General features: G+C 45.0%; 1 long non-coding RNA gene across 1 annotated transcript; it reads right to left on the reverse strand.

Moving 5' to 3' along the window:
• Window positions 1-5887: 5887 nt before the first annotated feature.
• Window positions 5888-12090, reverse strand: LOC132229482 (uncharacterized). Its single transcript, XR_009451691.1, has 2 exons — window positions 11582-12090; window positions 5888-7127 (listed from the first exon to the last, which is right to left on the reverse strand). It is a non-coding gene; the product is annotated as an uncharacterized LOC132229482 (long non-coding RNA).
• Window positions 12091-12453: the final 363 nt, after the last annotated feature.

The raw sequence follows: 12453 nt of genomic DNA on the forward strand, positions 1-12453 counted from the left end.
GAACCAAACCTAGGACTCTCCAGTCCAAAGGCTGATGCTCTATCCACTGAGCCAAACTAGCTAGGGCTCTGAGTGCTTTTTATATGCACATGCTGGCAAATGTGAACAAAGCAGTCCTTGACTGCCTGTCACCCCACCACCTATACAAGGTAGGACTAGATTCAGAGGTATGTGACAGAAGATCCCCAAAAGGCCAGTGGCTTTGACAATGAAGGTTGTTGCAATAATGGCCTTTCAATGTAGCTATGCCTTTGGGTGACTTGGGTAGACTAATGGGACATTAACGTAGGTGACACATACAAAGGCTTGAAAAGCACCTGCATTTTGCACCTCCAAAAAAAAAAAAAAAAGCATCTCTTTTTATTTTGAATGCTGAGACTGCTATGAGAAGCAGCTTAGGCTCACCTACTGTAGGATAAAATCAGATGGAGCAAAGATGAGCCATCCCAGCCAAGGCCCCATAGACCAGGGGTCCTCAAACTTTTTAAACAGGGGGCCAGTTCCCTGTCCCTCAGACCGTTGGAGGGCCGGACTATAGTTTAAAAAAAACTATGAACACATTCCTATGCACACTGCACATATCTTATTTTGAAGTAAAAAAACAAAACAGGAACAAATACAATATTTGTATTTGCATGTGGCCCGCGGGCCGTAGTTTGAGGACCCCTGCCATAGACCAAACAGACCCGTCGAGCCAGCCTAGACCAGCCAGCTGCGCCCAGTCCTCCAGCCACCCAGCTGACCCATAGAACCAGGAGGTAAATAAGACGATTCTTGTTTGAAGTTACTAGGTTCGAAGTCGTTTGTTATGCAGCAAAACCTAACAGATACATATGATACAGAAACTTGTTTTCTTTCTTTTCTAAATGAGAAATAGGAAGCCCAGCGATGGGATAGCACTCCATTTTGTCAAGGACAGAGCTTCTTCCATCGTGTTCTTCCATCCTCAGTCTGTGGCTTATCCTTATGGTCCAAGACAGTTGCCTAAGCTCCAGCTGGTGCAGTTTGGCTTTTAGCCAGCAGGAAGCAGGAGAGCGATGGAAGAAAAGCAGGTTCTTTCTCTTTACAAACGCTTCCCAGAAGTTTCATGTGCCCCTTATACTCACATATCATTGACCAATAGTTAGTCACATGGCCATAGTCAGTTACAAGAGAGATTGGGAAACGCAGTCTTATTTCTGGGAGCCATTAGCCCAGCTCAAAATTTGAAATTTTGTTGTTGTTGGTAATCCTCACTTGAGGACATTTTTCCATTCATTTTCCCCCCCATTGATTTTGGAAGGGGGGCTGGGGGAGAAACAGGGAGAGAAACATCGATTGGTTGCCTTCTGCACGCCCCCAACTGGAGCCAAGGATAGAGCCTGCAACCGAGGTACGTGTCCTTCATCAGAACTGAACCTGGGATCCTTCAGTCCATGGGTCGATGTTCTATTCATTAAGCCAAACCAGCTAGGGCTGTTTTTGTATTTTACTAAAGAAAAAGGGAAAAGAAATTTGGGGGGAAATCAGTAGCTTCTGCTTAACTTCTCTGTGCTGTGAACTACTGCAGCACAGGGTTTTACTCACCTTTGCGTCTCCAGCACCTAGCAGCTGGCTAGTCAGTAATGTCTGTGGCATGTCACTGAGGGAATGAAGGGCGGTTCTTTCCTCAGACCACTGCAGGGCACTCACAAGTTTAAGGGTTACACCCCCAGCAGAGGGGGTTGGCGTCACCCTCCTCTCAGCGTAGATAATAGATGTTATTGGAGAAGCTTCAGGATGTAGCAGGAGCACCATGAGCCTTCAAGTCAGAAATCCTGTCTCTGTCCCTTACTTCCCGGGTGACAGTGGGCAGAGCACCTAACTTTAAGCATCTTGTCTTTAAAGTGAAAATACTAATGTCTATCTTGATGGGGAGTTATTCCTTCACCAGTGCAGAGTTTTTTTTATCTCGGGTGATGAAAAGTTCTGGGAATAAATAGTGGCGGTGATTTCACAACCTTGTGAATGAAATTATTGCCACTGAAATGCACACTTAAAAACGATTTAGAAATTTCCGACCTCGCAAGTTTTCCATATTTCTGTGTGTGCCTCACGTGAGTTCATGGAAGAGCATGACAAGGGAAACTAGAGACGGGCAGAAGTAAAAAGCAATCACAAAAGGGTGGTCTGGGCTGGTGCAAGGGGTGGAGGGCTGTGGTCAGAAGATAGTAATTACATTTTCCAAGAATATTTGAGTCTTGTAACCAGAACCCGTTGTGGTCTCTTGGCAGCGTGCAGACTGTGCGGAGAAACATCTGACCTGCAGGTTTAGTGGCGCAGTGGTTCTCTGGCGGCCTTCTGAGCAGAACTGATAGTGCTTATGTTTGCAAATCCTCAAACACTTTATAAAATGACTTGGTGAGATGAGAGTTCACTCAATCTGGTCAGAACTAGTCATTCAACTTCATTTTGAGCAACACTTAATGCACCGATATGCAGTCATTAGGGCTATTAATCAATATTCTGGTTCTTACCTCAGGACACAAGGTCAAATTTTATTTCCCCGCTGCCTTTGCTGTAGCAAAGGCAAGAAGAGCAGACGTAATGTGTGGCGTGCTGAGTGCAAGTATTCCCTCTTCTCATCCTGCCTCAGTGATTACAGAAGCACACGACGAGATGAGGCCTCCATCACCCGTGTCTGAGTTACTACAATGAGCCATACTCTTCACCCTGCACTAAACATGTAGCATGAGGGAGGAATAAACTTTTCTGTGTTATGCCACGGAGCTGTTGGCACTGTTGGCTACTGCAGCATTACTTAGCCTAAACCTGATCAATATTGTGTGTCTTGCCCTGGGCCAAGTGAGTATTTTACCATAGAGATTAAACTCTATAGAGTCAGGGAGCCTGAGCCTCAATCTGAATTAGCTACTTTCTCACAGTGTGATCTTGAACAAATCAACACACATCTTAGAAAATGGAATTAATAACGGAAACCACCTCATCCATTGGGTTTTTATGAGGATTAAACTAGGTGAGCAACGTAGCCCAGCACATAGCAAGTCCTCAAAGAGTTGGATGATGATGATCTCATTTAGTTCTCATTTAACTCTGCGTAAGATTTGCTGATGAATCAAACCACTGAGTTTCGGCACTGTTAATGCAAGGAATAAGAGAAAGTTTTGAGATTAGAATCCAGCCCTGTGCCTTTCGGGCACAGCTCTATGTCCCTGGAGGCTGTCCAGCTCCGGGTGCAGCCTCGTCTCCTGTCCTCATCTGCTCTCCAGAGGCCTCATTACTTACTGAACGTCCCCAGAGACCAAATGCGTGTACAGTACTTCCCTGCGGCAGAGGTGCAGAGCTCAGCCTCCTATCCTGGTCCCTCAGAGACTGTCCAGCTGTCCCGCCTGAAAGGCAGGCCAGGAATCAGACATTTGATTCCCTTCTGCATGAGGCTCACCTCTTAGTCTTTGGAAGCCAAATGATTTACTTAAACCATTTTTTAAATTGATGCTCCTGGTAAAAATCACCTGAAGATGCAAAAGGGTGTAGAGCAGTGGTTCTCAATCCTCCTAATGCCGCGACCCTTGAATACAGTTCCTCATGTTGTGGTGACCCCCAATTTCATTGTTACAAATTGAACATAATTAAAGCATAGTGATTAATCACAAAAACAATATGTAATTATCTATGTGTTTTCCGATGGTCTTAGGTGACCCCTGTGAAAGGGTCGTTCGACCCCCAAAGGGGTCGCGACCCACAAGTTGAGAGCCGCTGGTGTAGAAAGATGCCTCTCTCCCACCCTGCTCTCTAGATCAGTGATGGCGAACCTTTTGAGCTCGGCGTGTCAGCATTTTGAAAAACCCTAACTTAACTCTGGTGCCGTGTCACATATAGAAATTTTTTGATATTTGCAACCATAGTAAAACAAAGATTTATATTTTTGATATTTATTTTATATATTTAAATGCCATTTAACAAAGAAAAATCAACCAAAAAAATGAGTTCGCATGTCACCTCTGACACGCGTGTCATAGGTTCGCCATCACTGCTCTAGATGCTCAGTTTCCCTCCCCAAAGGTAACTGTGGTGGCCCATTCCCTCAAAGTGGGTTTTCCAATGAGTTCCCTGTTTATTTCTCTGACGGCACCATCAGGGGCATGCACTTCTGGGGTGAGTATCCTTCCTGCCTGGTTGATGTTCCCACTGCTCTCCCACCAGCAACACTTCCTTCTGGCCTCCTAATCCTGCATATCCGGCTCCATCTGTTCAAACCTTCTTCTTCAGGAAGAACTTTTTAGCAATTTCAGCTGTTACTCATCACTCTTCTTTTTGACAGCAGTACTATTTCCGTCACATACTGGACACTTTGTCATATCCAATTTATCAGGTGCTAGTTTCTAATTGCTTGGTGTGGGCCATCCTCCTTTAGCCAACCAGCCTGAAGGTTGATTGTCTATCCCCAGTGGCTTCTACCACCCACATCCTGATGACTCCCAAATCCACTCTTCTGACCTTCAGACATATTTTCCATTGAAACTGGGCATCTTCCCAGTTGCCCTCATGGGAATGTTCAAAATGAAATCTTGCTTTTTGCCCTTAATTTTCCCTACTTTTGGAATTTCCTCTCTCAACGAATGGCATCAACATCCATTTAGTCATCCAAACTTGAAACTTCAGCCACCTGAACTCCAACTACCTGCAGGCCCCTCCTGCCCCCCTCCCCCCAATCAAAGAGGATATGTGCTGAGGAGGCAGGAGAAAATGCATCACAAGCTTTGTCAATTGCATAACAAAAAACCCCCACAAAACAGCTCTCCAATTGGTCTTTTTCTTTACATTCCCACTAGCTCTACCCTTGGTTAGGCTCACACCATCTCTTGCCTGGTTTATAGAAATTGCTTTCAAATTGGTCATCCTCCTTACATTTTAGTCTCTCTTCCCTCCAGTTCATTTTCTCCTCCCCTGGCAGTGTCATGGTAATCATGTCACTTTCCTGATCAAAAACTTTTCAGTGTTTCCCTCTTGCCTCCAGATTCACCTCCTGTATTCCTCCCCAAGCTTCCTACTGCCACTATCCCCTTACACTCCTCAAATTTGGGTGAAGTGACCACCTTTCATTCTCCAGACACGCTGTTTAAAAAATGGTCTCTTTTTGACTTAGCTGGTTTGGCTCAGTGGATAGAGTGTCAGCCTGCAGACTGAAGGGTCCCAGGTTTGATTACAGTCAAGGGCACATGCCTGGGTTGCGGGCTCAATCCCCAGGGGGCATGCAGAAGGCAGCTGATCAATGATTCACTCTCTCGTCATTGATGTTTCTATCTCTCTCTTCCTCTCCCTTCCTCTCTGAAATCAATAAAAATGTATTTAAAAATAAAATAAAAATGGTCTTTTTTTTCTTGGTGATGTTACTATCTCATGTTTCTAAGCACTGTTTAGTGTTTCTAGGCTCAAGAAGGCTGTGATGTGCCTTATAGAGAAAATAACACGTTTCAAAAAAGTATCCTTCACTCTGATAGTTATAGTTAGAGGTTATAGTTCTGTTGGTCATGAGTGCAATATTAATGAGTCAACAATAAGGCATCTTTAAACAGAAGCACACAAAAAGTAAGGTTATATAGTGACAGGTTGATGAAAATGTGACCAGAGGCTTACAGAAACCTAACCCTGTACTTTCCCTATGAACAATGGTTTGGCATTGGCTAATTCAGTGTTCACGGTGACTTTATACAGCATAACTGCTGCAAATAACAAGAATCAACTATATTTAATTGTTTGTAATGTCTCACAGAAAGAATGAAAACCCAGTGAGGGCAGACACTTCGCTTCTGCTGGAACAATGCCTGGCACTTAGTAAGTTCTCAATAAATATTTGTTGAATGACTACTGAATGAATAAATGAGTTAGAAGACACTTTGCCTAGACCTTAGAAGAGGGGGAAAATTGCATCTTTATTTTTATTATTCTGAAATTAAACAGTTTCTTCAATCATGAGTACAGGCAACAAATCACAGTAACACTAACAGTGTTTGTGACCGTCATAAAGAAGTCACTGGTATTTTTAAATCACAGTACAGTTGTAGGTACTTGAAATATAATTTCACATTCACCAGGACTTCAAATTATAGTCAATACTTTGTCCACTAACAAATATCATTATTTTTCATGTGTTCATAAAGAAACATTTGACACCAACATTTTAATAATTGTACTTGAGAATAATTAATTTCCTTTGAAATCCTGTGGTGTTTTTTTTTACTTCTGTATTGAAAGAATTAAAGCATTCTGAGAAAATCTCCATCAGCCTCCCCAGACTAAGTCCATGGCACAAAAAAGTTTAAGACCCCTGGTCCACCTTCAGGTCAAGGCCACATTCAGGTCACACGTTCAGGGCCATGGAGCTACTTAGACACAGAACTAGTGTCCACACCCAGATCTGCGTACAAGCGCCACCAGAGTGGGCCTCTTCATGCTGAGGGCTCCTCCACGAAGACTCTCCGCTGTGCATCCCCTCTCCCACCGGAGGAGCACTGGTGGGAAGTTTCCAGTGAATTCCATAAAGCATATGGAGCGCTGACCACGTGCAGAACCTGCTCACAGGAGCTGGAGGACACTGCTCTTCCATGTATGGCCTGAAAACTTACTGGCCAGCAATGAGAAAAGTATGGAAATCGAGAGTAGGGGTGTAGAGACTGTTATAGCAACTTGAACCTAGCAATAATGGAACTAAGGCTTATATTTTTATATGTCGTTGGTTGGTAAATTTCATTTTATTTTGCAAAATCAACAGTCTGCAATGGATTGGAAATTTACAAAAGTAAAAACTACACACAAAAAAATGCTGGTCTTTCCTTCACACAGAGTTTGCGCATCACCATCGTGGGAGGATACAGTGGACAAAGAGTGGGGAAGGAGGCTTGGATACAGCTGGGCAAATGCTCTGAAAGACACGAATAAAATGCTGGACACGGAAGCACATCAGACGAGCAGAAATGGGGAAGGCAGAGGGAGGAGGAGGCATTTAAGCTGTGCTTTGCCCAATGCCTATGGGGGGAGAGGATACCTTTCAGGGTGTTCCAGGCGATGCACTCAGCGAGGCCAAGGCAAGGACTGTAGCATCCAAGGTGCGTCAGAGAAGGCTGTCATCAGGCACGCAGGGCGAATGTCTGCGGTGAGTGAGGACAGGAGATGGTGGGAAGCATCCTGCACGGGCTAGTGACCTTGGAAACATGCTGAGGACGTGGGGCTTTTTCTGGAGGCCAGGAAGAACTGTGGACCTACTTTGAGAAGGGAATTAAATGATAACATTTGAGTTTTAAATGGTAATAATTGTTGAGCCAACTCAATTTTAAAAATTCTCAGGCACTGGCTTGCAGAGGAGAGAGTTTCCCTCTTCCATCAGAATGTGCAAATACACGAAGATTGATTTCCATGCCTGGATGAGCACGTGCAAGGCTGTGCACGAAGGAGCAGTGCTCTGGGAAACTGATGTGCCCCTTTTCTCCTCTCTTCTCCTTTCCCTTCTTCTTGCCTCTCTTTTCTCTTCTCCGTCTATTACTAAGCACTTCCCAATAGTACCTCCTGTGATGGTGACAATGGCCTGTATCTATCTGCACTGTCCGCCACCAGCCACGTGTGGTCACTGGGCCTTTGAAGTATGGCTACTGGCTGAGAAACTGAATTTTAAATTTTATTTAATTGTAATGAATTTAAATTTAAAAGGCCACATTTTGGCTATTGGGTACCATGTTGGATAATACAGTAACTTTCTCTACAACAAAAACAGAGAAGAAAAATGTAGATGCCAAGGCGGGTTGTCCTCGCACGTTTCGTGAATGAGAGCAGTCAGAAGAGAGGGAAGGTGGAGACGAATCCTCTGCTTTTAACCCAAATGTGTATGTTTTATTTTTTTAAAATATATTTTATTGATTTTTTTACAGAGAGGAAGGGAGAGGGATAGAGAGTTAGAAACATCAATGAGAGAGAAATATCGATCAGCTGCCTCCTGTACACCCCCAACTGGGGATGTGCCCACAACCAAGGTACATGCCCTTAATTGGAATCGAACCTGGGACGTTTCAGTCTGCAGGCCGATGCTCTATCCACTGAGCCAAACCGGTGAGTGCTCAAATGTGTATGTTTTAATCTATTTGTGTCCAGTGGGTCTCTTGGAAAGAGTCCTGGAAGTCACGAGCTTGGGGTTCTCACCGGATATTGATGTGTTACCTTAGACAGGTCACTGCCAGGGAAGGACGAGAACTAACGTCCACTGAGCAAAGTACCGGGCATGGGGTGGGCAGCATTTTTGCAGATTACCCCACTTGAATGTTCACAGCAAACCTGTGAAATAGCGTTTTTATTCCGATGGCACAGGTGGGGAAAAGGAGGGTCGGAGAGGGAAGCGGTTTGTCCAAGTCTCCCAGGTAGTGAGGTGGAGAGAAGGTACTTAGTTGTCAGAGCTGTTCTAAGGTCAGAGCTCTTTCCACTGCACCCCCGTGCTTCCCTAAACTCTCCGCATCGCCAAAGAGACAGGACCTGGGCCCTCGTGCTGTCTACCCTCCGAATGAAGATGAGGAGGACCCTGAAGTGTGGACAAGGCACAGGTGCTGAGTGTGCTCAGGGGAGGGAGGGAGGTGGTTTTTTCTGAGAGTGCAGACCAGGCACAGTGCTCTGAGGTGGTTCTGTACTCTCACTGACATTGAAAATACTTAAAAGTTTCCATTTAGAAATGCCTGAGGCCAGGCCTGTTTCAATCATGTAAAAACCAATATCAGCTTGGAAAGGTTATCACAGCCTTTCCAATTCCAGTCAACATTAAAAATGCAAATGTTTGCTATTTAAATACAGCCTTGGCCACCAGCATCAGGACATAAGGTAAACCACAGTGGGCAGCCTTCCCCACCGAGGGCTCGCTTGTCTCCGCGGGAAGGAAGCGGAGGTTGTGCGGAAAGTCTGAGTCATACCAGGCTGATAGAGCCGCTTCCAGCCCCATGAAGGTCTGGGTCCTCAGAAGTTATCCAGCTTCGATCACTGAATCAGACAGCCATTCAGTGGGGGCAGGGAAGCTGTTAGTTTTCTTTGCCCTTGTTTTCCCAGTACCTAGCCCATTGCCAGATTCATGGTAAGAACTCAAGGGTATTTTTGAATAAATAAATTCATTCCTTCATCGTATTTTTTTTAAAAGATATCCTATCATATCCCAGCACTGTGCTAGGCTGATAAATAGATACAGAAGCAGGCCATTTTGGGAAATCAACTCAAGTAATTTACCACCTAAGAAGGATGAGAAGATGTGCAAATAAACAATCTATAATAATAAAAGTGTAATATGCTAATTAGACCGGACAGCCGAACAACCTTCCAGATGTAATTCCTGACATCCTTCTGCACAAAGCTGCTGTGGTGGGGGCGAGGCAAAGGCAGTTAGGGGAGATCAGGCAGGCAGGCAGAGTGGTTAGGGGCAATCAGACAGGCAGACAGAGTGGTTAGGGGCGATCAGGCAGGCAGGCAGGCAAGCGGTTAGGAGCCAGCAGTCCCTGATTGCAAGAGTGTGCAGGCTGGGAAGAGTGTGCAGGCTGGGCTGAGCCCCGTCCCCACCCCCCCGACCCCCCCCCCCCCACATGAATTTCATGCACCAGGCCTCTAGTAATAACATAAAATAGTTAGCCTTACCATCAGTATGAATTCTGGAGTTTGTTAACAAAAGGTGCTTGAAGACCTGCCAGATGAAGGCTGCTTGTGTGGTCTGACATGGGGGTTCTGGATGATCTCAGAGTAACTGGGCAGTGAGATCAGCAGTGGCAGCTTCTTGGACGAGGTGCCAAGAACCATTCCCGGGGTGGGCTCGGGTGCTTGGTAGTCTCCTCCACTCAGACCGCAGGCTTCGTGGGGGCTGGCCTGTGTCTTACTCAGCTCTGCACCCCAATACTCCACATGGGGCCTGACACATAGTAGGAAACAACATATGCTGAATAAATGAATGAATACATGAATACAAGTTAGGAATCCATGAGAAATCCATAATAACAAGAAACATTTATTGAGCATTTGCATGGAACAAACAATTGATATAATCTTCTTAACTAATTATAACAGTCAGCATGCAGCCAGGAGACAGAAACCACATCAGTTACGTGAACAGTGGGAATTTAATGAAAAGGATTGTTAACTAGATGTAAGGTTGTTAATTAGGCAACTGAAAGGGTAAAATGAGAACTAAAAGCTAAAACAGAGATAACAGCTGTAGAAATTAGCTATCCCCTTAGGGATGAAAGACCACAGGGGGAAAAGTTAGAATTATTAAAATTAAGAGGGTTCGTGGAGGGGCCCCATGAGCTGAAACTCAGACCGCTGAGGAGGGGGCACTTCTGGGCTGGTGCTAACGTCTCTGATGGGAAGTGATGAAGCTAATTCTGTGTTGCAAAACTGCAAACTGGCTTCAGCTGTGCTGTGGGGCAGACTAGCTGCTGCCAAAGGAAAAGGTATTGCTGGGATAGGAATAGCTACCCAACAAACTCCTCTTCATCCTTCAAGACCCAGTTCAGGTATCAGCAGTAAGAGCAGGATAGCAGACGTGGGGCAGTCCTGACAAATGTCTCCCAATGTGTCACTTCCATCTCTCACTTTACTATCCTTTAAGAACGTTGAGATCTTTATTCATTAATCAAAAATTAGCCACCCACAGCTGATCTATGATTCTCTCTCATCATAGATGTTTCTATCTTTCTCTCCCTCTCCCTTCCTCTCTGAAATCAATAAAAATATTTTTTTAAAAAATTAGCCATCCAACAAACTCGTCTCCATCCATCAAGACCCAGCTCAGATGTCACCTCTCCTGAGAAGCCTTCCTGACCTACAGAGCCAGCCGTGCCCCCACGGTGCTCCCATAGGACTTGGTGCAGACACCTGGATGGAGTTTACTTATCTATATACTATAATAGATTATGGGCTCCTTGAAGGCAGGTCTGGGTCCATCTCCAGGGGTGGGCAAACTTTTTGACTCGAGGGACACAATGGGTTCTTAAACTGGACCGGAGGGCCGGAACAAAAGCATGGATGGAGTATGTGAACTAATTAGTTTGTGTGAACTAATATAAATTCAAAGTAAACATCATTACATAAAAGGGTACGGTCTTTTTTTTCAATAGTTTTATTCATTTCAAACGGGCCGTAGTTTGCCCACGGCTGAATTCTAGTCTCTGCCTGGTACCCAATGTCCAGTGATGATTATAAAGGCTTGTTTCTTCCAGAAGTGTGCTTCTGCGGGAGCACTGACAACTGCAGGGTCACATGTTTTCACTCATTCTCTACCTTTCATAAGTTCCTGGTACAAGTGGTGAAGATGTGGAAAATAACCCAAAAAGCCAAACCCCCTTCATCTATCACCTTTTCCAACCCATTCTTCTCACTTCAGTTGGATGCAAACATAATCATCTGAAGCCCCTGCTAACGCCCTCCAAAGGCTTTCCACTGCTCTTGGGATGATGACTAGCTCATCATCATTGTCACCCATGTCCTCTGACACCTGCTCCCTGCCCCTCGCCAGCCTCCCCACGCCCCACCCCCTTTCTGCCTCCTTCTACTCCACCCTCCCTGAGCTTCTTCAATTTCCCGAACTCACCAAGCTCTTTGCATCGTGGTCTTTGCAGGTGGGTTTCCCTTACCCAGGACCCTCTTTTCTTGCTCCCTTTGTCCAAATCACTCCAACTTATCTTTTAGATCTCAGCTGCTGAGTCACTTCCTCCGGGAGGTTATTGCCAGGGTAACCTGATGCTCCCGAGCAGCCTGCTCCTGAACTGGAACGGCCTGCGTTTGCTCAGGACCAGGAGCTCCCTGTCAAGGGCTGTGTAAAACAGATTTTCATTAATTAACTAAAAACTTAAAAACAACAAAAAACTAGGAGAGGTGTCTCCACGTGATTTTGAAAGTCACAGGCTGCCCAAGATGTGGTGAAATGACTCTTTCCCAGGGCCAAGGGGCCCAGTGTGAGGAGGACCACTGGGATGGGGACAGGGCTCTGGGCCTGGAGTTAGGAGATCAGGTTGGAGCCTGGGCGATTTGGGGGGCAGCCCATCTGTCGCTGTGTTGGATTCTTCATCTCTAAAACAGGGATAATAGGGGAGGAAAACAAATGCTTCCTCTACTCTCCTAGGTTCTGCAGCTGAGGCTCAGGAAATTAAACAGACAAAAGACAGATTAACAAGAGAAAAAACAGTTGATGAATCATGCAGTATGCAAACACACCCGAGAAACTCAGTGGTGACGTTCCCTAAGGGGTGGTTAGAATTTGATGAGTAACTCAAAGGGGTGGTTAGAATTTGAGGTTTATATAGCATCTTAATGAAGAATAATACATTTATACAATAGTGATAAGACAAAGAGGTTTAAGCTTTTAGGGACTGCAACCTGTAAGTAAATGTATTGGGAAACCAATGGAAAATGGAAATTATTTCAGTACAATCTAGAGTGCAGTCTAAGAGTCTGGAGTTGTCT

This window comes from Myotis daubentonii, chromosome 3 (assembly GCF_963259705.1).
Source record: "Myotis daubentonii chromosome 3, mMyoDau2.1, whole genome shotgun sequence".
Classification (NCBI taxonomy): domain Eukaryota; kingdom Metazoa; phylum Chordata; class Mammalia; order Chiroptera; family Vespertilionidae; genus Myotis; species Myotis daubentonii.